Raw genomic sequence first — 26,315 nt, forward strand, 5'->3', positions numbered from 1 at the left:
TCTGGGCTCAAAGGATTCTCCCATTTCAGCCTCCTAACTACCTGGGACTACAGGGACATGCCACCCAGCCCAGCTAATTTTTTTGTTTTTGTAGAGACAGGATCTCACTTTGTTGCCCAGGCTGGTCTCAAACTCCTAAGCACAAGTCATCCTCCCGCCTCAGCCTCTCAAATTGCAGGAATACAGGCCTGAGCCACTGCCACTGGCCGAGAAAGAGTGCATTTTAAAACCGGATCCAAGTTTCTGTTTTTCTACATCAGAGATCAGAGAACTATTTTCAGCAAACCAACACCACCCATTAAATGAATGTTGCAAATTTGAGTTTTCCTAATTTTGTTTTAATGTGTTTATAGTATATATTTGTAAATTTCTTTGGGTTTCATAATTGTGTGTTTAAAAGGTAAGGCGTTTTATATATAGCTTATGCTTTTACCAAAGTAAAATAGTATGAATATAGATTTTTTTTAAAAAATTTCCCTTTAAAGTGAGTTCAAAATTTGCTTAAATGGGAAATATTTGTCTAGGAGATAGGCTATTAATCAAAGTCTCTTCCAAACTTGACCTGGTGAGCCCCATTCTATAGTGGGGGCACTCTAGGTATCTTATTCTGCAGATCTGAGAATCTGCACCAAAAAATCTCAGCACCAATGCACATTACAGTAGAGGTTTTATATAACAATTAAATAAGGATTTTATAGTTTGTTAATATAGACATAGAAGTAGGAAAATAGGACCTATTAAGAAATGAAAGTTTAAATAGTTGAACATTGTGAAGCAATCACTGGGCATAATCTTCATGTTCACGTAGGATAGAATCTTTGCTGTGGGTTGCATTTGATAAATTAAAATTTTTTTACGTTACATAATGTTGCTCTGGTTACTGCTATAGGTAGTATAGGGAATAATGGCCACAACAACCAGCAGCTTTTCCTCCATGTGCACTCACTTGATTTAACTTTATTTATTTATTTATTTATTTATTTTAGATGGAGTCTTGCTTTGTCGCCCAGGCTGGAGTGCAGTGGCGTGATCTTGGCACACTGCCACCTCTGTCTCTCGGGTTCAAGCGATTTTCCTGTTTCGGTAACCTGAGTAGCTGGGACTACAGGCGCATGCCACCATACTCGGCTAGTTTTTGTGTTTTTAGTAGAGACGGGGTTTCATCATATTGGTCAGGCTGGTCTGGAACTCCTGACCTCAGATGATCCACCAGCCTCAGCCTCCCAAAGTTCTGGGATTATAGGCGTGAGCCACCGCGCCCAGCTGATTTAACATTTTAACAGACTTATTTGACAGAAACAAATTGGAGCTGTTGGCTGACCATTTAACCCTCTGCTCTCCCCGCTGCAAAAAAACAACAAGAGCTTCATTATATTTTAGCTAACAGGTATTGGGCAGTAGTACTTCTTTTTTTTTTTTTTCATTCGTTTGTTTCAAAGAGATAACAGTTGACATACCCTTGAATACAAGCTCAGAGTTCATTTTCTGGTGAAAAAGGAATTTTGAAAGAGAAAATTTAAAAAACTCATACAAGTTTTTTTTTTTTCCATTTCCTTCTATATTTTAACTCTACAAACTGTAGTACCACAACAAGGGTGCAAAAAGCAGAGTTGGCATATTTGGTCAAATGAGACTTCATTTGAATTTTTAATATCTAGAAAATGATATTTTTTAAATTTCTTAAAATTTAAAATAGTTTTTAAAATTCAAGTGTTATATGTCCCCTATTATTAACATTTAAATTAAAAGATTGTTACAAATTCAATAAAGAAGGAGGCAAAAAAAAGTGAGGAAAAGACATTTTATAATTACTTCAGTTTTTTTAAAAAATTAAGTTTGTACTCGTTCCAATTGTTTTGATATATTTGACTTTCTTTTTGTTATTCTTCACCTCCCTCATTATCTTTCCCCCTTTCTCTCCTTTATTTCTCTTCTCTATTTACCATTTTCTTTTTTATTGCCTACTCTCCACTCCCTTTTCTCTCTTCTTCTCTAACTGGACCATACTTGGGACTAAAGAACAATTTATAGAATTAATGTTTATTGAGGATGATTTAATGTAATTTATTATTCATTTCAATTGTGAGCAATTAAACTTTTAATATTTTTTTCTTTTTATGAGGATGATGGAGCTGAGTATGAGGGGTGGTAGATTCAGGTATGAATAGTATATGCATACACTTACTCTAATCTGCTTTATCTAAGAAAATAAAGTTTGAAGTTATTAATACTGTACCTGTACCTGCATCTTTCCTTTTTTTTTTTTTTTGTCACCTCCTTCCCTATTTTGGTCCTGGCACGTAGTCTGATCTGTAGTTGAGATGATATGAACTTAGTATAAATTCTACTTGAATATTTATACTAATCAATGTCTCTAACTCCAATTTTAAAAGCAAAATTAGCATGCATGATTTGGCCTAAATTCTCCTGCCATTGGTGAAATAATCAGGAATTGAGAGAAATGTGTGTGAGCACTCCTTCCTAAGATTTCAGCAATACTGTTGAGAAGCAGAAGCTCTTCAATCTCTTAGAATGATAATAACCTTCTCTCTTAGTCCATTTTGCTTTGCTATAAAGGAGTACCTCAGGTTGGGTAATATATAAAGAAAAGAGGTTTATTCGGCTCACAGTTCTGCAGGCTGTATAAGAAGGTTGCCACCAGCATCTGCTTCTGGCAAGGAACCTCAAGAAGCTTCCACTTAAGGCAGAAAGTGAAGGGGAGCAGGTATCACATGGCGAGAGGAGGGAAGCAAGAGAAAAGAAGAGGTGCTAGGCTCTTTTTAACAATCAGTTCTCACACGAACTAATAAAGTGAGAGCTCACTCATTACCAAGAGGATGGCACCAAGTCATTCATAAGAGATCTGCCCCTAGGACCCAAATGCCTCCTACCAGGCACCACCTCCACCACTGGGGATCAAATTTTGACATGAGATTTGGAGGGAACAAATATTCAGGGTATATTATCTTCCTTTTCCTTCCAATACTCACAGTTTGACTCTTCCTCTTTTTTTGATCATTTGAAACCTCAAATTGTTTTACCAACACATTCATATTAATACTCTTGCCCATAAAGGAAGTGGAATTATTTCTGCTTGTTGAGACTAAAGAACAGGTAGTGAAACTATTCTTGTGGTCACTGAGCAAATCAAGCCAGGAATGGCCCTAAGCTGCACTCTAGGACTTTTGACCACTAGCTGTTCAAAGGAGGAAAAAGGAGTATGTGTGATTCGTCTTCTAGTGAATTCTCTGAGTGAAACATTCTAATGCTTTTGCCCATGCTAGTCACATACTTATAAATACGAGGCTATATCTGAGACTTTTCCAGGGGCATTTATTCTGGAAGAGGGAGCTAGATTTTGTTATAAAAATATAATGAAGGCCGGGTGCAGTGGCTCACACCTGTAATCACAACATTTTGGGAGGCCGAGGCAGGCGGATCACCTGAAGTCAGGAGTTTGAGACCAGCCTGACCAACATGGAGAAACCCTGTCTCTACCAAAAATACAAAATTAGCTGGGCATGGTGGTGCATGCCTGTAGTCCCAGCTCCTCGGGAGGCTGAGTCAAGAGAGTCTCTTGAACCCAGGAGATAGAGGTTGCAGTGAGCCAAGATTGTGCCACAGCACTCCAGCTTGGGCAACAAGAGCAAGACGCCATCTCAAAATATATATATATATATGTATATATATATAAAATGAAAAGCATTATAGGTAGAGAACTGATTCAAAATAATCATTTTACTAATGGGTGAGTTAAAGTGATTAAAGACATTGTGAGATTGTGTATAGGTTTGGAGAAATGTTCTTGAAATCTGTGAAGCTAGAAATTTTTTGTTAAGAAGAAATTTGTTTTGGAAAAGCTTATTTATGACAGTGGAAAAGTCAGAATTCAGATAATCAGACAGCATTATTGATAGCTTTGCTTTATAAAAGTGAATGGAAGAAAGGATGTCAAGATAGTCATGGACTATCTATAGACTTTTATATGTCAAGATAAAAGAAAGAATGTCAAGGTAGCAGTCTCCCATTGAGCCATCTTCCACTTTCTGCTACAACATTGACAGAATAGAATTGATTTTAAAAAAATACCAGCCACTAATAAGACAGTTTGCTAACGACATCTTGTGAGAAATTCCTCTAAAAACAAGATCAGGCCAGGCGTGGTGGCTCATGCCTGTAATCCCAGCACTTTGGGAGGCTGAGACGAGTGGATCACTTGAGGTCAGGAATTTGAGATCAGCCTGGCCAACATGGTGAAACCCCATCTCTATTAAAATACAAAAATTAGCCCATTGTAGTGGCGTGAGCTTGGAGTCCCAGCTACTTGGGAGGCTGAGGCAGGAGAATTGCTTGAACCTGGGAGGCAGAAGTTGCAGTGACCCGAGATCACACCACTGCACTCCAGCATGGGCGACAAAGTGAGACTCCATCTCAGAAAAACAAAACAAAACAAAAACAAAAAACCAAGATCTATGGCATCAAATATAGAACTCTAATTGGTAATTGACACAACTGTGCCACATAAAATATGGTGTATTAGTCAGGGTTTCCTAGAGGGACAGAACTAATAGGATAGAGCTGGGTGTGATGGCTTATGCCTGTAATCCCAGCACTTTGGGAGGCCAAGGCAGGTGGGTGACCTGAGGTCAGGAGTTTGAGACCAGCCAGGCCAACATGGTGAAACCCTGTCTCTAATAAACATACAAAAATTAGCTGAGTGTGGTGGTGCACACCTGTAATCCCAGCTACTTGGGAGGCTGAGGCAGGAGAATAGCTTGAATTCAGGAGGCAGAGGTTGCCATGAGCCAAGATAGTGCCGCTGCACTCCAGCCTGGGCAACTGAGTGAGACTCTGTCCCAAAACAAAAAAACAAACAAACAAAAAAACTGATAGGATATATATATATATATATATATATAGCAGTTTATTAAGCATGAATGCACATGATCACAAGATCTCACAATAGGCTGTCTGCAAGCTTGAGGAACAAGGAGAGCCAGTCCAAGTCTCAAAACTGAAGAACTTGGAGTCTGATGTTTGGGGGCAGGAAGCATTTAGCACGGAAGAAAGATGTAGGCTGGGAGGCTAGGCCAGTCTTACCTTTCCATGTTTTTCTTCCTGCTTTTTATTCACTGGCAGCTGATTAGATTGTGCCCACCAGATTAAGGGTGGGTCTGTCTTCCCCAGCCTGCTGATCTCCTTTGGCAACACCCTCACAGACACACCCAGGACCAATACTTTGCATCCTTCAATCTAATCAAGTTGACCCTCAGTATTAACCATCACAAATGGCGAACTTACTATTGTAAAAGAAAGTAAAAATTTATTTATCTCCCATGATCAGACTCAAAGATTCAGGGCCTATGACTAGAAAATTAAACTAGACTAGATTCAGGGCCTATGACTAGAAAATTAAAATGCTCTGATTTTCTGATTCAACCAGAATATCCCCACACCAACTATCTTACTTAAATAAACTGGGTAGTTTTTTGGGGATTAAAATCCTGTGGAATCTAATTTTTTAGGAAGAGTGTGTCAGTTCTCAGGACAATACTAATTACGAGTTTCTGATCCTCATCCTACTGACCCTCCTTCAAAAGGCCTTGGTTACATTTTTTTTCCTCTTCCTACCTTCTATAAACTGACTTACTCTTGTGTATGCTCAGCCTAAAACTCTAAAAAAGGGAACTCAATTTGAGCTAGGTGCCCACCTTTGTTTCGTTTAATTAAGAGAGAAGAGGTACTGTGATGGTTAATTCTGTCAACTTGATTGGATTGAAGGATGCAAAATATTGTTCCTGGGTGTGTCTGTGAGGGTATTGCCAAGAGATTAACATTTGAGTCAGTGAACTAGGAGAGGTAGACCCACCCTCAATCTGGGTGGGCACCATCTAATCAGCTGCCAGCGAGGCCAGGATAAAAGCAGCAGAGGAACATGGAAAGACTAGATTGGTTTAGTCTTCTGGCCTACATCTTTCTCCTGTGCTGGATGCTGCCTGCCCTCAAACATCAGATTCCAAGTTCTTCAGCTTTGAGACTCTTGGGCCTTCCACCACAGACTGAAGGCTATGCTGTTGGCTTCCCTATTTTTGAGATTTTTGGACTCAGACTAGCTTCCTTGCTCCTCAGCTTGCAAACGGCCTATTGTGGGACTTCACCTTGTGATCATGTGCGTCAATACTCCTTAATAAACTCATATATATATGTATATGTATACATATGTATATATGTATATACACGTATATGTATACATATGTATATATGTATATACACGTATATGTATACATATGTATATATGTATATACACGTATATGTATACATATGTATATATGTATATACACGTATATGTATACATATGTATATATGTATATACACGTATATGTATACATATGTATATATGTATATACATGTATATGTATATATGTATACATGTGCATATATGTATATACGTATATATGTGCATATATGTATATACATGTATATGTATATATGTATATATGTATATGTGTATATGTATATATGTATATATGTATATGTGTATATGTATATATGTATATATGTATATATGTGTATATGTATATGTATATATGTATATATGTATATATGTATATGTATATATGTATATATGTATATGTATATATGTATATGTATATATGTATATGTATATATGTGTATATGTATATATGTATATGTATATATGTGTATATGTATATATGTATATGTATATATGTATATATGTATATATGTATATGTATATATGTATATGTATATATGTGTATATGTATATATGTGTATATGTATATGTATATATGTATATATGTATGTATATGTATATATGTATATATGTATGTATGTATATGTATATATGTATATATGTATGTATGTATATGTATATGTGTGTATATATGTATATATGTGTATGTGTGTATATATGTATATATGTATATATGTATATATGTGTATATATGTATATATGTACATATGTATATATGTGTACGTGTATATGTATATATGTATATGTGTATACGTATATATGTATATATGTATATGGATATATGTATATATGTATACATATATATATCCTATTAGTTCTGTCTCTCTAGAGAACCCTGACTAATACAGGTACTATCATACAATAGAGCGACAGGGGTTGACAGTGAGAGATCAAATACGAAGAAGGGGTATGGACTCTGCAGATACTCCAAAATGTGTCTACTTCAGGATGGTATTTTTTCAATATTCTACTAATTAAAGTTAGAGACAGGGTACTGGTCGTTTATAAAAAGAATCTATCTAAATTTAGAAGAGTTATAATAATTTAGGGCCTATGGGAACTGGAATTCGAGCTAGGTAAGAGCTGTGTGCTCGAGTATGTTCTGCAGCTGTAGACACAAAAGGGAACCTTAAACTGCTGATGTAAAGAGTGAATAGTCTTACTTCTGACTGTATGACTGAGAAATTTCCAGAATTGATGAAAGCCATGAATCCTCAGATTGGGGAAACACAATGGATCCCATGCTAAAAAATATACCAGACAACATTATAGTGAGAATACAGAACATGAAAGATAAAGATTTTTTAAAACCAACTAGAGAAAAAAGTTGAAATATATAAATCAACATTAAAAAATAACTTAAAGATGTATGTGTTTGGAAATTTAACTGTGAATTCAATTTTTTAAAAAGATATGGGGAGTTTGAGACAAGCCTAGGGAACATGGTGAAACTCTGTCTCTACAAAAAATGCAAAAATTAGCTGGGTGTGGTGGTATGTGCCTATAGCCCCAGCTATTCCGGAGGCTGAGGCGGCAGGATGTCTTGAGCCCTGGAGGTTGAGGATGCAATGAGCTGAGATCGTACTGCTGCACTCCAGCCTGAGCAACAGAGTAAGACTATCTCAAAAAAAAAAAAAAAAAAAAAAAAAAGATATGGGGCAATCTGGGTTAGCTAATTCTTCTTAGGGGTGAGCTTTGGTTATTTGTGTCCTCTAAAGAATTTGTTCTTTTTATCTAAGTTGAAGAATTTATTGGCATAAAGTTGCTCATAATTTTCCTTTTAATGACTATAGAATCTGTAGTGATATTTCCTCTCTCATTCCTGATATTGGCAATTTATTTGTTTTCCCTTCTTTAGCTGAGTAGCTAGAGTTTATTAATTTTATTGACTTTTTTTCCCCAAAGAACTGGGGTTTTTATTTTGTTTCACTGGTTTTTCTTTACTGCTTTTTTGTGTTCTGTTTCATTGATTTCTATTTTTATTTTAATTGTTTTTTATGCTTATTTTGGGCTTTTCTCTTCTTTCTCTATTAATAGTTTCTTAAGGTGCAAACTTAAATCATTCATTTCCTTCTGCTTTCCAAATACAAGTATCTTATTCTATAAGCTCTTAAACCTCTGATGTCCCTAAAACTCCTTAGCGGGATCCAACAGATTTTAATATATTGTGTTGTTAAATCAAGTTTAGCCTAAAGCTGCCTTCTTACATATTTTAAGTTCGTTCTAAAGGTTTCTCTGTTCACTGTGTACTGTAACAAGTGGAGGTGTAAACAGACCGTGGCCTACACTTATGCTAATTACTGAGTTTTAGCCAATCAAACATAGCCAACTGTTTGAACCATGTTCAAATAAGGTAAACACCACGCTGTAGCCAATCAGAAGTGTTTATTTTCATTCAGCTCAATTTCTAATTTCACTCATGGTTTGTTCTTTGACCCATGGGATATTTAGAAGTGTTGTCTAGTTTCCAAATATTTGGAGATTTTCTAAATGCATTTTTGTTATTGATTTTTAAATTTAATTTCACTGTTGTCAGAGAATATGTGTTATTTCAATCCTCTTAAATGTATGGTCTTGCAGGTTAAATTTTGTTCCCTCAAAATACACGTTTAAGTCCTAACCCCTCGTACCTGTCAATGTGACCTTACTTGGAAATAAGGTCTTTGCAGATGCAGATGTAGTCAAGTTAAGATGAGGTCATACTGGATTAGGGTGGACCCTAATCCAGTGACTGTTGTTCTTATGAGAAGAGAGAAATTTTGACACAGACACATACAGCAAGAATGCCATGTGATGGCAGAGGCAGAGATCGTAGTGACACACCTACAAAGCAAGGAACACCAAGGATTGCTGGTAACCACCAAAAGCTAGGAGAGAGGGCATGAAGCAGATTTTCCCTCAGGGCCTCCAGAAGAAACCAACCTTGCCAATACCTTGATTTTAGCCTCCTAGCCTTTAGAACTAGAAGATAACACATTTATGTTTTTTTAAAGTCACTTAGTTTATGGTATTTTGTTATGGTGGCCCTAGGAAATGAATATACCTGGTAAATGTTCCATGTGCATTTGTTAAAAAAAAAATGTGTGCAGATGTTCCTCCTTAACTTATGATGGGGTTATGTCCCAATAGACCTATTGTGAGTTAAAAATATATTAAGTTGAAAATGCATTTAATTCACCTAACCTACCTTAAACGTGCTCAGGACACTTACATATGACCACAGTTGGGAAAATCATCTGGTAACAGAGTATGCTGTAGAGTATTGATTGTTTATTGTTGTGATCTTGTGACTGACTGGGAGCTTTGGCTTACTGCTGCTGCCCAGTATTGAGAGAGTATAGTACCACATATCACTAGCCCGAGAAAAGATAAAAATTCAAAATTCGAAGTAGAGTTTCTACTGAATGTATATGGCTTTTGCACCATCTTAAAGTTGAAAAACTGTAACTCAAACCATTGTTAAGTCAGGGACCACCTGTATTCTGTGAATGTTGGATGTAGTCTTCTAAAAGATTAGTTAGGTCAGGTTTGTTGATAGTGCAGTTTGAGTCTTCTATGTATTTCATGAATTTTCATCCACTTTCAATTATTGAGAGAAGGGTGTTGAAATCTTCAGTTTTCACAGTGGATTTATTTATTTCTTTTTTCCAGTATTATCAGTTTTTGCTTCATGTATTTTGAAGCTCTCTGATAATAGGTGCAAAAACATTTAGAATTGTCATGTCCTCTTAATGGATTGCTTCCTTTGTCATTAAAAATGACCCTCTTTATTCCAGCTAATTCTTTCCTTTGAAATGCACTTTATCTGATATTAATAAAACTATTCTAGATTTCTTTTAGTGAGTGTTAGCATGGAAGATCTTTTTTCATTCTTTCACTTTTAACCCATCTGCTTTTTAAATTTAAAGTGGGTTTCTTACAGACAGCATGTAGTTATTTTTTGATTTTATCCAATCTGACAAATCTCTGCTTTTTATTTGGTGTGTTTAGATCAATTACATTTAATATAATTGGTGATTGTTGAGTTTAAATTTATGCTTTTTGCCAGGTGCAGTGCTCATGCCTATAATCCCAGCACTTTGGGAAGCTGAGGCAGGGGGATAACTTGAGGCCAGGAGTTTGAGACCAGCCTGGGCAACATAGGAAGACACCTTCTCTACAAAAATAATACAATAAATACATAAATACCTCTATGCTTTTTCTATTTACTTTTTATTAATGATCATACTAAATTACACATTTTGGAAACTTGACAATTACTACAAGAAATTTGGAAAAAAGATATGTTTTTAAGTTAATTTCTTTTTTCTTTTTTTTCTTTGTTTTTTGAGACAGGGTCTCACTCTGTCGCCCACACTGGAGTACAGTGGTGTGATCTTGGCTCACTGCAACCTCTGCCTCCCAGGCTCAGGCAATTCTCCTGCCTCAGCCTTCTGAGTAGCTGGGATTACAGGCACGCACTAATACTGCCTGGCTAATTTTTTAATTTTTAGTAGCAACAGGATTTCTCCATGCTGTCCAGGCTTTTGAACTCCTGACTTCAAATGATCCATCTGCCTCGGCCTCCCAAAATGCTGGGATTACAGATGTGAGCCACTGTGCTCAACCTTAAATTAATTTCTTTAATATAATTTTGACATGTATTCTTTTACCCTTTGATTCTTCAAAGGATAAACTGTTTCACAACTCATTATAGGAATAGTTAGATACATTTTTAGGATTTTTGTCAAATGTGGGAAAACCTTGACCAAATTAGTTTCATATATGATTTGTAAGATTTGGAAGAATTTTCTAAAGGACTAGCCTCTAGTTCAAAACATTTCATATTGTTTTTCTTTGCTACTTGTGTATTTCCAGTGGCAAGTGCAATGTTCATATCACTATATGTCCTCTGGCCATGCATTATTTTGTCACAATTCTGAGTGAATTGGCGTGGTGAGCGTTTTACGAACATTTCTCCTATACCAGTGCAGCTAGCAATAACTTAACTATACATTGGAAGTGACTACGAACTACATAAAATACCCCACTAAACCCAAACTAAATGAGTCCCCAACTCAACATCGTCTTAGAAGAACTCAAAAACCTGTTATAACAAATGTTTCTAGGAAAGTGTGATGGAGAGAAGTTGGAACAGTCTTAATGGTTGCATTTAAAGCATTTTACTTTTTCAAACTTTATAAAAACATATGACGTAAATATATTATTGAGACAGTAGAAACAGCCTGTGCAAGTGAGAGACCCTAAAGGTTAAGTTTCATTAGCTTTATGGTAAATCTACTCAAGGGATGACTATTTTAGGGGCAAGTCTGAAATTCTTAGTAAGTCCTAGAAGGAACATTTAGCACAGATTATTGATACTTATGTTTAGAATGTTAGGCACTTACAACCAGTAGTTGTCAGCTACAGGCTTAAGTACCAATTCTGGGTCAACAGGAAAAGTCACCGACTTCCTCTGTTCTTTAGTGTTTTAATCTAGACTACGGTCCCTTCTTACCCTGCACATTCTCCCAGGAACCTCATCTGCTCTCATCTATTTAATTGCCACCTTTATGCTAATAATTCCCAAATCTAGCCCAATCTCTCTCCTGAACTTTAGACATGTATGTTCCACTGTTCATTGATATTCCTGCATCAACTAGAACCTCTTGTCTTTCTTTTCAACCTGCCCTTACATCCTGTATTGACCAAGGAAAAATCCTAAGAATTATCCATGGCTTCTTACTCTCTGACCTCACCCTACCAACTGCTGAGCACAGTGCTAGGCACATAGTAGATGTGTACTAGACTTGAGGTATTATGTTATAATGTTATAATCATATCAATAACTAAGTCCTGTTGGAGTTCATTCTAAGTATTTCTAATCCACCACTCTCCAGTCCTACTATTCTCATCCAGGCTACCATGTTGTCTCATGTGGATGGATTATTGCAATACTCTTATCTCTACCTCCTATCTTATCCCCTCCCCTAAAATTCATTGTCCACTCTGAAACCTGAATGTTTTTTGAAAATGGAACTCTTACTTAGGACACTCTTCTGATGACTATTCTTCAAAGCCTTCATATTGTCCTGGGTATGAAGTTCTAACTCCTTTACCCCTCTTTCAAGCGCCTATACGAGGCCCAATCATACCTCTACTCTCATTTCTTACCACTTCTCTGAAATGAACTCTGTTCTGGCCACATTGAGTCTTTCAGTTCCTCAAATTGCCATGCACTCAGTTCCCAGACCCTTTCACTTCTAAATTTCAATTGAGCACCAATCATAATGACTCTATCACGTAAATATTTTTTTCCATGCCTCTCTCCCACTCCCACATTGCTGCCAGTCTGTTTTTCATCACTTCTTTCTCTGCAGTAACCTCCCAGTTGATCTCTTCTTGATCCTAGCTTGCTCCTTTCAACTCTTTCTTCACTCTGCCAGCAGAATGACCTTTCAGAAACATTTTATCTTATCTCTCCTTTCCTTAAACACATTAATGGCATGTATCCCTACAACTTTTAGGAGAAAAATAAAATGTCTTAACACATAGAGTCCTTTGTGATTTGGTTTCTGCCCATCTGGATCTCTAGTTTCATCTTTTACCCGTCTCTCATACAGATCATTTCCCAAATTGAGATCCTCCAGTTTTCTAAATATCATGCCCTTTCCTACCTCTGGGCTATGCCACATACAGTTTCCTTTGTGCTTTTATAGTATCCTTATCACACATTTATCTTTCCAACTAGATCACACACTTGTAGGGTTGTTTCTTTATATTTTTATGTGTTTTCTACAATAGTCATTTATTATTTTTACATTCTAACAAAATAAAATAATTGTGAGGGGTGCTATCCATTGAGGGAATTTAGCTGTAGAAGAGAGAAATGTGGTGGGATGAGACAGGCAACAAGATGGGTGGTGGGTCACAATACCTGTTTTCAGACATCCAAGGGCTTTCTTGGAAGGATTTGGATGTCCATCTGGTGTAGATTTTAGGGAAACAGATTTCCTCTTAGTGTAAGAAAGTTGAACAGAGTTGTCTGAAGAGGGAATGGGCTGCTGAGTCAATAGGAGGTGAATGAATCACTTCTGGGTTTGTTTAGTGGAAGGGCTCTCCCTGATACAGGGAGATTTCTGTTGAAAGAGGGAATTCAGCCTCTTCTGGAAGGTTGGCTCAAGTGGTCTGTGAGGTCTCTTCTATCCTTTGAATTTCACCATTACAAAAATAATGTAATAGCTTTCCACCCTTATAACCTGAAAACAGATTGATTTAACACTATTTAGAGGGTTCTAGTTTAACTAGAGGAGCACAGGCCCCTCTCAGAATTCAATGTTAGTCATATCTTTGGTAAGAACTGTTTGATAGAGCCCTTTTCCTTCTTTGTGTTTTTCATCTTTTTTCTCATAAGTATCCCATTCCTGATGGCCAACACATGACAGAATGGTAGTAAATAAATAACTTTCTATGTGTTAGGACACAACACTTTACTCTGTCCTATATTAAGTTTCTCTTTGTGCTTGAATTATCTACCCAATTAGAATGTAAACTATGCCTTAAATTTGTATGTTTCCCCTGCAGCTTTAAATATGGAATTATGGAATTCTTACTGAAGATTATATTTATCTGTAGTAATAATTCCATATATAAATTAAACTGAATTGAATTTAGGCAACAGGGACACAGACCCAACAAATCCACCCTGAAATATTTTAGTAATCTATCAATCAAAGGGATTAAAAGAGATTTTAAAAACCCCATGAACATGGAACCTCAGTATAATCTGGCATACACAAAAGTAGTTTCTGAAATGTGGCAAATCGTCAGTCCTGGCAAATTGGGAAGGTAGGTATGCCAATTACAGAGTGAGAAGTTGAATAGCACCATGGAGAATTAGGAGCAATAACACAGGATGAATGCCTTCGTCCTGATTTAGCCTCAGGTGGTCCTCACCAGAATCTGACAGGCAGATCCCCTGGGATTCAGGGAATATTATAATCCCAGGGAATTCAGTCCATTGTTAATGTTGGTCAGGAATCATACACAGTAGGAGTTAAGAAATACCAGAATTCATAAAGCAAGAATGTTTCTGTCTGTTTGTGGGCACCTGAAAATTGAATTGTCTGCCAACGGGAAGGAAAGCAGCAACCAGATTCCTCAAGAGAAGGGGAGAGGCTTTGGTTTCTCTTTACTTGCATACTTTTCTATAGGTAGTAAAACTATCCGCATCAGTCCCTTGTCTTAACTGCAAAGTATCCCAGAGTATCGACCAGGGAGCTGTTGATCTGCAAATCCTCCATCTTCTCCCAGACTTACTGCATTTGAAGGCCCCCCGAGGGGCAGCATCTTGTTTGAAGCTTAAAATAATTGCTTATCTTTATAGAGGCAGAGAGGGGTCTGAGGGAGATAATAATGAAATAAAGACTAGTGGAAGCAGAAAAAGAAGGAAGTGTTTTGGATGGGGAAGGGAGAGAGAGCTTGAAGCTTAGGAACAAATTGACCAGTTTGGAGAGTAACCTTTTTCTCAAAAATCCAATTGAAAGTGTTCACAAGTCTGTACATCTAACCGTGTTAGCTGGTTTGCAGCAGCAGAGATGATAAGACTGTGTGACTCCTGGATGGAGGAAAGACATTCTTGTGGTGTGTCCCAAGAGACCTTCTGCCTTCCAGCTGACAAATTATCTGTGTTTCAAAAAAATGTCTGCTTCCAATCAAGACTGAAACTGAGAAATTTTCCTGACAAGAGTGGAAGTTGTAGCATGCACAGCCTGTTACATTCGCTTCTTTTGTTTGGTGAGAAATAAAATCACACTCCACCAACAAATTGGAATGCCTAGGATATTCTCTCTCTCTTTCTCACTCCCTCCCACATACACCTGCCTCCCCTTTGCCCCACGTGCATGCATGCATGTGCACACATCTACCTTACTACTTTAGAGCCAGGTCTAATAGTGATAAACATAATCTCTATCTGTCTATCTATCTATCTATCTATCTATCATCTATCTATCTATCTATCTATCTATCTATCTACCTATCTATCTAATCCATTCCTGTCACTGTCTCTGTCTCTTGTCTCTTTCCAATAGTTCCTAGATTATGGCTAAATTTCCCCCCACATTTGGTAGGACAAAGACTTTTTACCATTAAGGATTTTTTTTTAATGTGCCTGCTACCAGTCATAAAGGAAATACCAAAAGGTCATTCCAAACAATTTTTTGGACAGAAGTTTACTGCTGAAATTGATGAAATAACTGATAATTTATCACAATAGCTAATTTGAAGGGGATAACTGGCACCTGGAAGTACAGAGTTGCTGTGTTGATAAAAACAAAAGCAGCCGCTTTACTTTGTAATTACAGCTGATGTTAGAGGTTTTCTTTTTCTGTTGTGGAGTTGTTGCCAAGGCAATAGCTTGGCAATCTTCTACACAAATGCTTTTCACATTAATCTACACAGGCTTCACAGATGTTAATTTTTGTAACACACCTATGCATTCCAGAAGAGCAAAATATATTTTTTAAAATCTGTTTTATATGGTAGGAAAAGAACATTAGAAAACAAGTTTTTCTGGCCTCCTCTTTCACTTCCAGGACACACTCACAGTGACCATCATAGATTTTGAAATGGCCTCCAGACCTTAGCCCAGGACTGTGGGGAAAAGAGGGCAGGAAACCCAAAGGGAATCCACACGACAAACCAGATCAAGGACATGGCTAACGGTCAGAGTTGGAAGTTCTGCTGCTGAGACAAAGCGGAAGCCAGGAGGCAGAAACCCAAGAGGAACTAAAGCCAAATGTCACAGCTAGCAAAAATCAGGGCCAGAGCACAAGACAAGAACTAAAGGAGTGATCACTGTTGAGCAAAACAGTCCAGTGTCAGCATTCAGACACTGCCCTCGATGCAATTTCTGAACACTCTTGGTGCAGCAATGCTTCTTTAACCCCAACTTGTGGCAGCTCAGGTAGAAAGCATCCACTATTGCTGGGCTTTGGGAGTGTGATTAATCTTGGAGTCAAGGTGAGCTGTTAAAATTTTCACCCATCTTACACTGTGAAGAGACAGAATAAAGAAAGCCCTTCATACTCGTTGGCTCTGGAGTCATAAAGCTTACCAAAGTAGTAACATTGAGGCAGGGACTGGACTAGGGTGGGTGAGTGAGGTGCCTCAAGTACAAAACTTCAGGAGGCATTTATTCTTCAGGTCATATGAATGTGGGGCCACTGAGGCTCAGAGAGGGGAGGGGCTCCTTCACACCCCAGGCAGGGCAGCTCTGGACCTGACATCTGGTGCTCTGTGTCTCGTTGATGTTAGGCCATGAGTTCATTTTGAATCAGAGTCTGTGGCGCTCATGGTGTTTCTTGAAAAAGAAAAACAACATTATTAATATTTAGCTACTCCCTGGCATTTACTAATGTAGGATGGATAAAAATAAACTCCCAAACTGGTGAAATAGAAAAATTTTGGTTAACACCATAGTAAAGACTTTTTTTTTCATATTCTTTTGCTGGCCAGGAAGTTCTAAATACCTTCCCAAGAGTATTTGCTGCAAAAAGAACAGAGAGGAAATAAATTATTGTGTGATTCCAGCAAACACTTGCCAAATGAATAGACAATGAATTAGAATTGGCAAAAGGGAGAATGGAACTCACATGAACTCAATATCCTTTATTTTAGTTTCATTTAGTGGTTAAAGTCATACATCTGTTTTATTTTATATACAATTTTTACACCTTTTTACAAAGGCTTTAAAAGGTATCTATATTAAGTGCCCACAAACTTTTCCTCTGAAACATCATTTAAATCACTCTGGCTGACTCTGCTCTCAACCAGATAAGATGTTAAGGAAAGACAAGAACAACAACAATAACAAAATGGTATGAAATTTTATCCAACCATGGCTTAAAAGGACTTATTGGGTAATTTGGATTTGGGTTGATTGTCAGGATGGCCTTGAAATTCATATTCTAAATTTAAATAGGAATTTCTTCAATTTTCCATTCAAGAAGTGATTCTCTTTCTTTTGTTCCACTAGGCTGTACAGATTGTATTCTCTGTTTCTGAGGCTGTCATCCATTAGCAGGATTTATAGTTGCTGACAACTTGCTTTAATAATTCACAAGGAATAGAATCTATCTTGTGCTTTCCATTTTTTCAGTCAGTTCAGTGATGCAGACAGATTAAAAACATGCTTTTTGTCAGTGAAATAAATTGAGAGGGCACAGAAACACCCTAGGAGGAGTAATACTGAACAAGATACCACTGCGAAATGTTTTCCCACCAGTACACAACTAGATAAAACCAGAAACAGACCACGCTCTGTCGTGAACCCTTGAATCTGGCAAGCCTGGTACTGAAGTTAAGCCTGCTCTCCGGGCATACCCCAAACTGTTGAGTTAATTTATATAGGCAACTGAATATACTGGCTTTCAAGTTTTAGGGAAGGGAAATCATTTTAAGGACAAAATGAAATTCGAAATTGACACACAATTTATAAGCTGTGGCATTTTCTTTTTGTGAATTATGGTAGTAAAATGTGTAACTAGCACCTATTATGTATTATTTATGTAGTTATCCTGAAAAAGAAGATGCCTTTATTTCTGAGTAGCATCAGACAGCGGGCAGGAAAGAGAAGGCTACCTGGCCATAACTTCTATACCTCCCTGGGTCATGCTGTTGCTTCATGTTTCTTTAATATTAAATGTAACAAGTTCTGCATCAGGCTCAAATCCCATCTGGCCTCAGCCCAGAAGAGGCCCGGGGCCTGTCAGGCCTTAGAGTGCCCTGACTTTGTTGATAGATTCTGCTCATTGAAATTCAGCAGTGGAGGAAGAAGGTGCCTCCTCCTTGCAGCCTGTTCCTCTCCCTAAACAAACAAGACTGTGGCTCGAAGGCAATGTAGACCATGGTGTCCACAGCCAATTTCAATACTTAGTTCCTTCCTGAAGCCAATCACCAGACCCACACCACAGGATGGACACACCCTTCTGGGTAAGGAATGTATTTATTTAGGTTCATGCAGAAGCCAAAGAAGAATGAACAGGGCAGATGAGAAAATCCTATAATGGACCTTGCAAGTGAACTGAGAGCTGTTTGGTGAATCTGGCTGACCACTTCAGCTCACTAGTGTGCACACATAACGCCCTTTCAGACTTTGGCATTCCTTGAATTTTCAGTTTGATTTTGGCACTAGCTGTTTTCATAGGTATTTTTTCTTATTCTTCACATATTTCATGCCATTATGAAAAGTAAGTGTGTTTTGGCTAGACATCCTAGCAAAAAAAAAAATATGGTTTTGAAAGTATTATCTTCAAAAGAATATTACAAATCACTATCTGGAAGTCAGCTGGCATCTGATATATCTTTATTTGTCTACATATGTAAATGTACATAGATATATAGGTGAACAGTTATAGATATAAAATATTAACCAAATTTATCGTGGTTTTCTTTAGGTAACTACAGATAAAAACTGCAGTTCCACTTGGCTTTTGTAACAAGTTGGCATCTAGGTTTTCATCTAATTGGTAAATGTACATAATTTAAAAATAGCTTAATTTTTTTTCTTAGTTTTCTTTAAAATGTGAATTGAAGTTGTGATTTGAAGTTGGAGTAAAATATCACTGGAGGCCCAGACATTTCCTGAAGTTTAATAGGGTAACCCTTTGGTGCTTGGAGCCATAACTTTACCATCTGAACTACTCCAGAAATTCCAGTCACCAAACTCTGATATTTTTTTCACTCCTCCATCACATTTTAAACTTGTAGTGGACCTAAAAGTGTTTCCAGTTCACCCTTGCAACTTTGCCCCAAGCTGAAGTAATAATTTACCCCAAAATGTGCTCTTTATAACAACAGCATTTTTCCAGCCCTTGCCTCACAAAGGTGACGTCTCTTGAAACTATTATGGCTTCAATATGCAAGGGATGTGGTCTCGGCTTCACCATAGCAGCTGCTGGGAGCAACCAGCTCTCCCAGGTTTATGCCACATAAACACACACCCAAATACTCCAGTTCAATTTATTTTTCCTCATGCCGTTACTCCTAAATATGAATTCTTCCAGGGGTGGGCAAACTAATTTCTAAGGCTGTTTTCTTTTATTTTCTTCTTTCTTTCTTTCTCTTTCTTTCTTTCTTTCTTTCTTTCTTTCTTTCTTTCTTTCTTTCTTTCTTTCTTTCTCTCTCTTTCTTTCTCTCTCTCTCTCTTTCTTTCTCTCTCTCTTTCCTTCCTTCTTCCTTCCTTCCTTCGTTCCTTCCTTTCTCTCTTTCTTTCTCTCTTTTTCTTTCTCTCTCTCTCTCTCCCCTTCCTTCCTTCCTTCCTTCCTCCAAATATCTACAATTCTTTTGATGGCATCCAAAAAATGAATGATTTTGAGGTATCTGGTTATGACTTCTATAGACCTTTATATTCTGGCTTTGAACTACAAAAAGACAAACAAGAAGGAAGGAAGACAGGAAGAAGAGAGCAACAAAAAACACACAAAAATCCCTCCAATCTATCAGTGAAATTGTACCCTCAAATAACATTCTATAAATTATCTTTGGTTATTTTGATAGGAGTTATAATCAGTTTTAATTTACTCATTCAAAATTCAACAATATTTGTTGAGAATCTACCTACTACATGCCAAATAGATAAGTTATTAGCCCTCATGGAGTCTAGTTTTACTTAGTGTAGATATTTAATAAATGAAAGAAAAAATTAAGTAAAATAATTTCACATAATGACACATACTTGTAATGAGCTCTACCATAGCCTTCCCAGACACCCCTTCAGGTATGATGTTCTTATTTCCCTGGTCACTAGGAATGCTGTCTGTAGATAGCCTTCACCTCTCAGACCCTGTGATGGTTAACTTGATGGGTCAACTTGACCAGATTAAAGAATACCTAGACAGCTGGTAAAGCTTTAGTTCCGGGTATGTCTGTAGAGTTGTTTCAGGAAGAGATTGGCATTTGAATCAATAGAATGAGTAGGAAGATCTATCCTCACCCAATGTGTGTGGCACCATCCATTCCACTGAAGGCCTGGATAGAACAAAAAAGGCAGAGGAAAGCTGAATTTGGTCTTTCTTCTGGAGCAGGGAAACTTGTCTTCTCCTGCCCTTGGACATTATAACTTCAGGTTCTCTGGTCTTTGGTTCTCAGCCCTTTGGACTTAGACTGAAGCAAGTTACCAGCTTCCCTGGTTCTCCAGCTTGCAAATGACCTATCATGAAACTTCTCAGCTTCAATAATCATGTGAGCCAATTTTCACAATAAATCCTCTATCTATCTATCTATCTGTCTGTCTATCTATCTGTCTATCTATCCATCCTATTGACTCTGTTTCCCTGGAGAACCCTGAGTAACATAGTTTTCTTTGGGAATTGCCTTACCTGAAGAGAGTTACCCTGCCAAAGGTCATGTTTCCTACCTATAGGGTAGTCATTTCCAATAACTGGACCCCCTTAACCCAGCTCAGGACAACTCTGAAGGTCAATTCCATCTTTTGGTAGGATTAGCTCTGGTCCCTGTTGGGACCACATCACAACCCTACCTCTTCTGCCTAATCCTATTTCTATCCTTTCCATCAGTGAGGACCAAGAGGACTCCCTAACAAACTTTCTACTTATTAATCTTTACCTCAGTCTACTTCTTGGGAGTCCTGACCTGCAGCAGTTAGTACTAGCAGAATATCAAGGAAACAGACACTGATTTAGCATTTAGGGGCTGGATGACCTGCTGCCTAGCTGGGAGTAAAGACACCGTCACTGGTGGTAGAGATTAGTACTATGCATGAGCCCAACAGAAATCAGCATGGCCAGCAGCAGAGACCAATGCCGAGTCCCCAGTACAGCACCAACCCTCCAGGATGCCAACCAGCCACTTGGTGGCAAGTTAAACACATTAGACATTTTCCACCCTGGAAAGAGTAGTGGCTTATTTTGATAGAAATAGGAATATATTTGGGGAGTATATGTAAAAGTTTGTCTTTCCTTTCCACAGAGCTTCAACCAGCACTACTACTTGAGGACCTATGCAGTGTTTGTCTATGAGCATGGAATGACTCAAACTGGCATCAGAGTTAGGGACCCACTTTAAAGGAAAGGGGATGCAGTAGTGGGCACATGACTAAGAAATCCACCGATCCTCTCATATACTGCACCACCAGAAGCTGCTGGATTAGCAGAGCAAAGGTATGTTCAAAGAACAGCTGAAGCAGGAACTTTGAGATTATACTTTGTGGGGATGGGTGTCATTATCTAGGGTGTGGTGCTTACCAGTAATCAATGAATTTTATGTAGTGCTACATCCCCACTAGATAGAATACATGGGTCCTGGTATTAAGGGGTAGAGGCATGGGTCCTGGAATTAAGGGGTAGAGGTCCTTCATCTCTCCCAGTTACCTGCTTGCGGGATGTATCTTCCTTTCCTGGCATCTCTGGGTTCTGTGGGTTTAGTGGTCCTGGTTCCCAGAGAGGAAATGCTTTCACCAGAGGACACAGCAGGAATCTTACTAAACTATAAGCTGAAGCTGACTCTTGGGCACTTTGAGATCTTCGTGCTAAGGGACTGACAGGCAAGAAGGGGATGCTTCCTGGCATCATTAGGACATTGGGCTACTGTTATACAATGGAGACAGGGAAGAATATATATGGCACCCACATTGTTTATTTAGGTGCCTCTTGTTATTCCTTTGCCCAAGTTTGACAATAGTAGACAAGTGCAAAAGCCATAATCAGAGAAGGACATGGTGACTGAGAGCTCAGACCCCACAGGATAAGGGTCTGGTTCATGTTACCAGGCAAGACAAATAAACCTGTGGATCTAGGCGAGTTTAGAGAGCATACAGAATGGAGAGTAGAGGAGGGAGAATGTGATCCCAAGACTGGCTGCAGTGGCTAGAGATGTATTTTGTTCCACTAAACCTCAATAAGTTTCACTGAGAATCAGATGCCCCAGCATCCTAACTAAGCTGCCTCCAGAATTTATACAAAGCAGTGGATTCAAAGGGTGGACTCTGGTGAGATGTTGCCCATATTCCTATTCAATACTAAAAATCTTGCTCCTCAAGAGACTGAGAGTGTTGCATACAGACAGTTTTAACTTTCAGGCGTCTTTGGAAATTGTCTCAACTTAAGAGCTGCTGTGCCTTCTTGGGGCAGCTAGCATCCAATGTTGGGGGTATAAAGACTTGTCTCCTCGTTTTGAAACTTGGTATATTCTAAAAAGCCATTCTAGCTTCAGAACTCCCTGTGGGGCTGGCTGAGGTCTTCGTTGAGACTGCAGTTGTAGCCTAATTTCTCCCTTTTCCCAGCATTCTTATTTTCCTTCCCTTCTTCAGGTGTTGATCAAGAGCACCTCTAATAACTTCTTCCATGCAAAACCACTACTCACTCTCTGGTTCCCTGGGCATCCACCTGCAACAGTACTATAAAAATCTAAAAAACTGCAAAATGAAATAGAAGATCAGATACAAGGCAAGGCTACTCTAGTTATGATGATCAGATAAGTCTCCTCTAAGGAGCTGAGATATGAATGATGAGAAAGATCACAGAAAGATCTGGGGGAGTAGCATGTACCATTCCAGACAGAGAGAAATATGAAGGCCCTGAGGTGACAATGAGCTTAACAGGTTCCAGAAAAAGAAAAGTCAATGTAACTCAGGCATGACAAATGAGAATGAGGCTGATGGAAACAGTGGCCAGATCATGGAATTTGAACTTTATTCTAAATGCAATAAGGAGTTACTAGAAGTAATTAAATATACCACTTTGAATTACAGGAGTACTAAATGACTTACAGGAGTTTGAAGAGTAGAATAAGAGACAATCGTTATAGTTATTATACATATTGTTATGAGACTATATAATAGTCTCACCCCAAGAAAGAGATGGGTGGTGATGGTGACAGGTGGTTGACTTTTGGTATTTATTTTGGAGGTGAATCCAAAAGGATTTGTGATGCATTACAATGTAGAACAATAAAAAGAGAATAATTAAAGAGGACCCCTAGGTTAGGCCTGAGCAAGGAGCAATACCACTAGTAGGGAAAGAAAAGAGGAGCATAGTTGGAAGCAGAGGATCTAAAGCTACCTAAGGACAGCGTACAAAGTTTCCAGAGAAAACAGATTAGAGAGCTAGATTACCTTTTTAATTAAGTAGTGACTTCAACTTTGTTAACCCCTTCAGTCTCTCTTTGTCTCAGTTTCTCTGCTTTCCATTCTTTCCTAGGCCACAATGAGATCTGATAGACCTCAATATCTATAATTATAAGCTGGTTTACATTTCTCAGAGATTCTGCATTTTCAGCAGTCTCTCAGGTGACAATGAGGTTGTGGTCTGAGGACATTTTTTGTAGCAAGGTTCCAGTGAAAATAACATCGTTGGGTCAGACAAACCTGACTTTGAACTGTTTCCCAGCCAATTATTAGTTGTGTAATATTGGAGAAGTTTAAATTTTCTCTGAGTTTAATTTCTTGTAAAAGTAGGAATAATATACCTGCCTCATAAAGTTACCAGGAGAATTAAATGATGTCATGTCTCTAAAGCATAAAGCAAATAACCCAGCTTCTTACTCACAATGGGGCTAACTAATTTAGTCTCCCTCCCTCCCACTCTCAAACAGACTATATGTTTACAGATTATATTAGAATCTTAAAAAATAATTGCAAGACCTTAAGCATCAAGAGAATTAACATGCACAGTTTTGACTATTACCAAGTAATTCCAATGGTCCACATAATGTAACAATTTGAATTTTGCCAAGGTGCACATTGAAATCCTACATACTGAGAAGAGGCTGATTTGCAGGAGTGAGTAATTTATCTGGGGTATAGCCTAGCCAATGACAAGCATCCTCATCTCAGCCTGACTTCATTGTTCTTAGCTCATCTTTCCATCTGCATGCCTTTTGTGAAACAAGAAAACCTCTGTATCTTACGGAAAATGTCTCTGCTAAACAAAGGAACAAACAGAAAAACAAAAACTAAACTAAAACCAATTAGCAAATTGTGTTGGCATAGAAGTGAAGAAAAAGTTTAAAAACCAAAGAAACAGATGATATACAGAAAAACAGGAGTTTGGGATAAATTATGGAGTGGGAATGCCACATTGGCAGTGGCTTGGATCCATGCTGTGAATGCTTTTACCATGTGCTCTATAAGGAAATAAAGAAAGCTAATTCACAAACGGTTTCAATAAGTTTTCCAGACAGGATTTGTATTATTAGCCTTATAAATGAGTCTAGCCCTCTATTTATAGAATTCTAAAGGTCTTAAGGGGTTAATTAAAAGTTTTTAGTAATTCTTGACTGAACTTTATGGGAGAAATTCTGTGCTATAATGGTATCTGTGATTTGGGGAATTTGTACATGTCTCAGGGTGTATCTCTCAAGAATTTCAGGGTCTCTTGTAACTATTTTTAATACTACCACATTGTTCTTGTTGTATAGCAAATTGCAAAATGCAAATTATTAAACCATCATGGCAGTAATCACATTGTAAAGAAATAACTTGCATATTTAATTCCCGGTTTTACAATGAGGCTATAGCATTTGCCAGTGAATATTCAATACCATTGTACACAAGCACCATGCTACAAAGTACTTGGACAAATAAGACTCACCTGAGGAATGGAAAATACTGGCTCCATGATGGAAATGTAACCTTGAGACTTGGGAGGGTAAATTATCTTGGGGCAATAACAATGTTCCTATGATTGGCAGAAGGTCATAATACTGGTGCATTTAAATAGCTGTTAGTCCCCCAGTAGTCATCTAGAGAGACAAGAGAGAGAAATCACTTATTCTGATACTAAAAACACAGAGCTAGCTCTAAAGTATCTGACATATCCTAGTCCTGATCAGCAAATCTCAGCACTTTTGCTTGGTGTGAAGTCATTTAATTTTGACTGGATACTCCCTGTAGTAGGTAAGGCTAACACATCCAATGATAGATGTATTTCCACAAAAAATTATTTTTATACTCTCATTCATGAAACACGCAGTCTCATTTTCCCAACGCTCTAAGCAGTGCCAACACGGTGTTCCTTTCATTTGAACTCTGAAGTCCTTGTAGGAATAATGATCTCACATTCCTTTGTTGTTTAAAGAGTGTGAGTTCCGTGGACAATCCTCAGACGAATTAGTTAGATGAAATCTGGTATTTTCTGGGGCAGGTTAAGGGGAGTGAACCACAGGATTGATAAAATTCAAGTGGATGCCAATTCCTTCATATTATTTTCTGGCAACCTTATTTAAAATGCAAATACCCAGAGAGGGTAATACATTAAAGAGCATTAAGGAGTAAATACTTGGGTGGTGAGGAAAAGAACCCAACGTCTTCAACAAAATTCCATAGGAAGAGTCCCTATCTTTTACCTGGTTTAATGAGATTTGAAATGAGATAAGTTGAAATTTGAGATCCGCTACTATTTAGTTCCTTGCAGCAATTACTTAACCTCCCATAGTCTCAGTTTCCCATGAAAGTAAAACAGTGATAATAGTAACAGCATAGTAGCATTGAAGGGAGGAATTGATTAGATGACATATGCAAAAGACACAGAAGAGAGCTGGGCAGATGGGAAAAATTTAACAAAAGTTTATTTTTCTCTTTTGATTAAAAGTACTTGAATATCACATTACATTTTCCCTCCCCACTTTACTAGGGCAACACCAGTGGATAGGCACCCCTGCTCAGGAGACCAGGAAATCTCCCCTAATAGGACTTCCAAGTGAATTATTGAACAGTGAAGTTATTTAAAAGTTGTTGAATTACTGAAAAGAATTTCAAAAATCAGTATTATTCTGTGGAAGTTATTAGGTGTAAGATAGGGACTCTTCCTATGGAATTTTGTTGAAGACATTGGGTTCTCTTCCTCACCACCCATATATCATTATTATTATTATTGAGATGGAGACTCACTCTGTAGTCACCCAGGCTAGAATGCAGTGGCACAATCTCAGGTCACTACAACCTCTGCCTCCTGGGTTCAAGCGATTCTCCAGCCTCAGCCTCCCAGGTAGCTGGAGTTACGGGTGTGCACCACCATGCCCAGCTAATTTTTGTATATTTTTA

General features: G+C 37.9%; 1 protein-coding gene across 9 annotated transcripts in view; it reads left to right on the forward strand.

Annotated features, from left to right (window-relative positions):
* Positions 1-26,315, forward strand: part of LACC1 (laccase domain containing 1) — a 171,234-nt gene that overhangs the window by 38,735 nt on the left and 106,184 nt on the right. For 6 of the 9 annotated variants that reach the window (XR_010136685.1, XR_010136680.1, XR_008512645.2 and 3 more), the window contains exon 9: positions 21,245-21,435. The gene's annotated coding sequence lies outside the window, so the exon portion shown is untranslated. Of the gene's footprint in view, positions 1-986; positions 2,229-15,849; positions 16,600-18,711; positions 18,784-20,404; positions 20,498-21,244; positions 21,436-26,315 lie in introns of those variants that run through there. The other 3 variants (XR_008512642.2, XR_010136686.1, XR_010136683.1) reach the window with 3 other exon arrangements.

Source organism: Pongo abelii, chromosome 14 (genome assembly GCF_028885655.2).
Source record: "Pongo abelii isolate AG06213 chromosome 14, NHGRI_mPonAbe1-v2.0_pri, whole genome shotgun sequence".
Classification (NCBI taxonomy): domain Eukaryota; kingdom Metazoa; phylum Chordata; class Mammalia; order Primates; family Hominidae; genus Pongo; species Pongo abelii.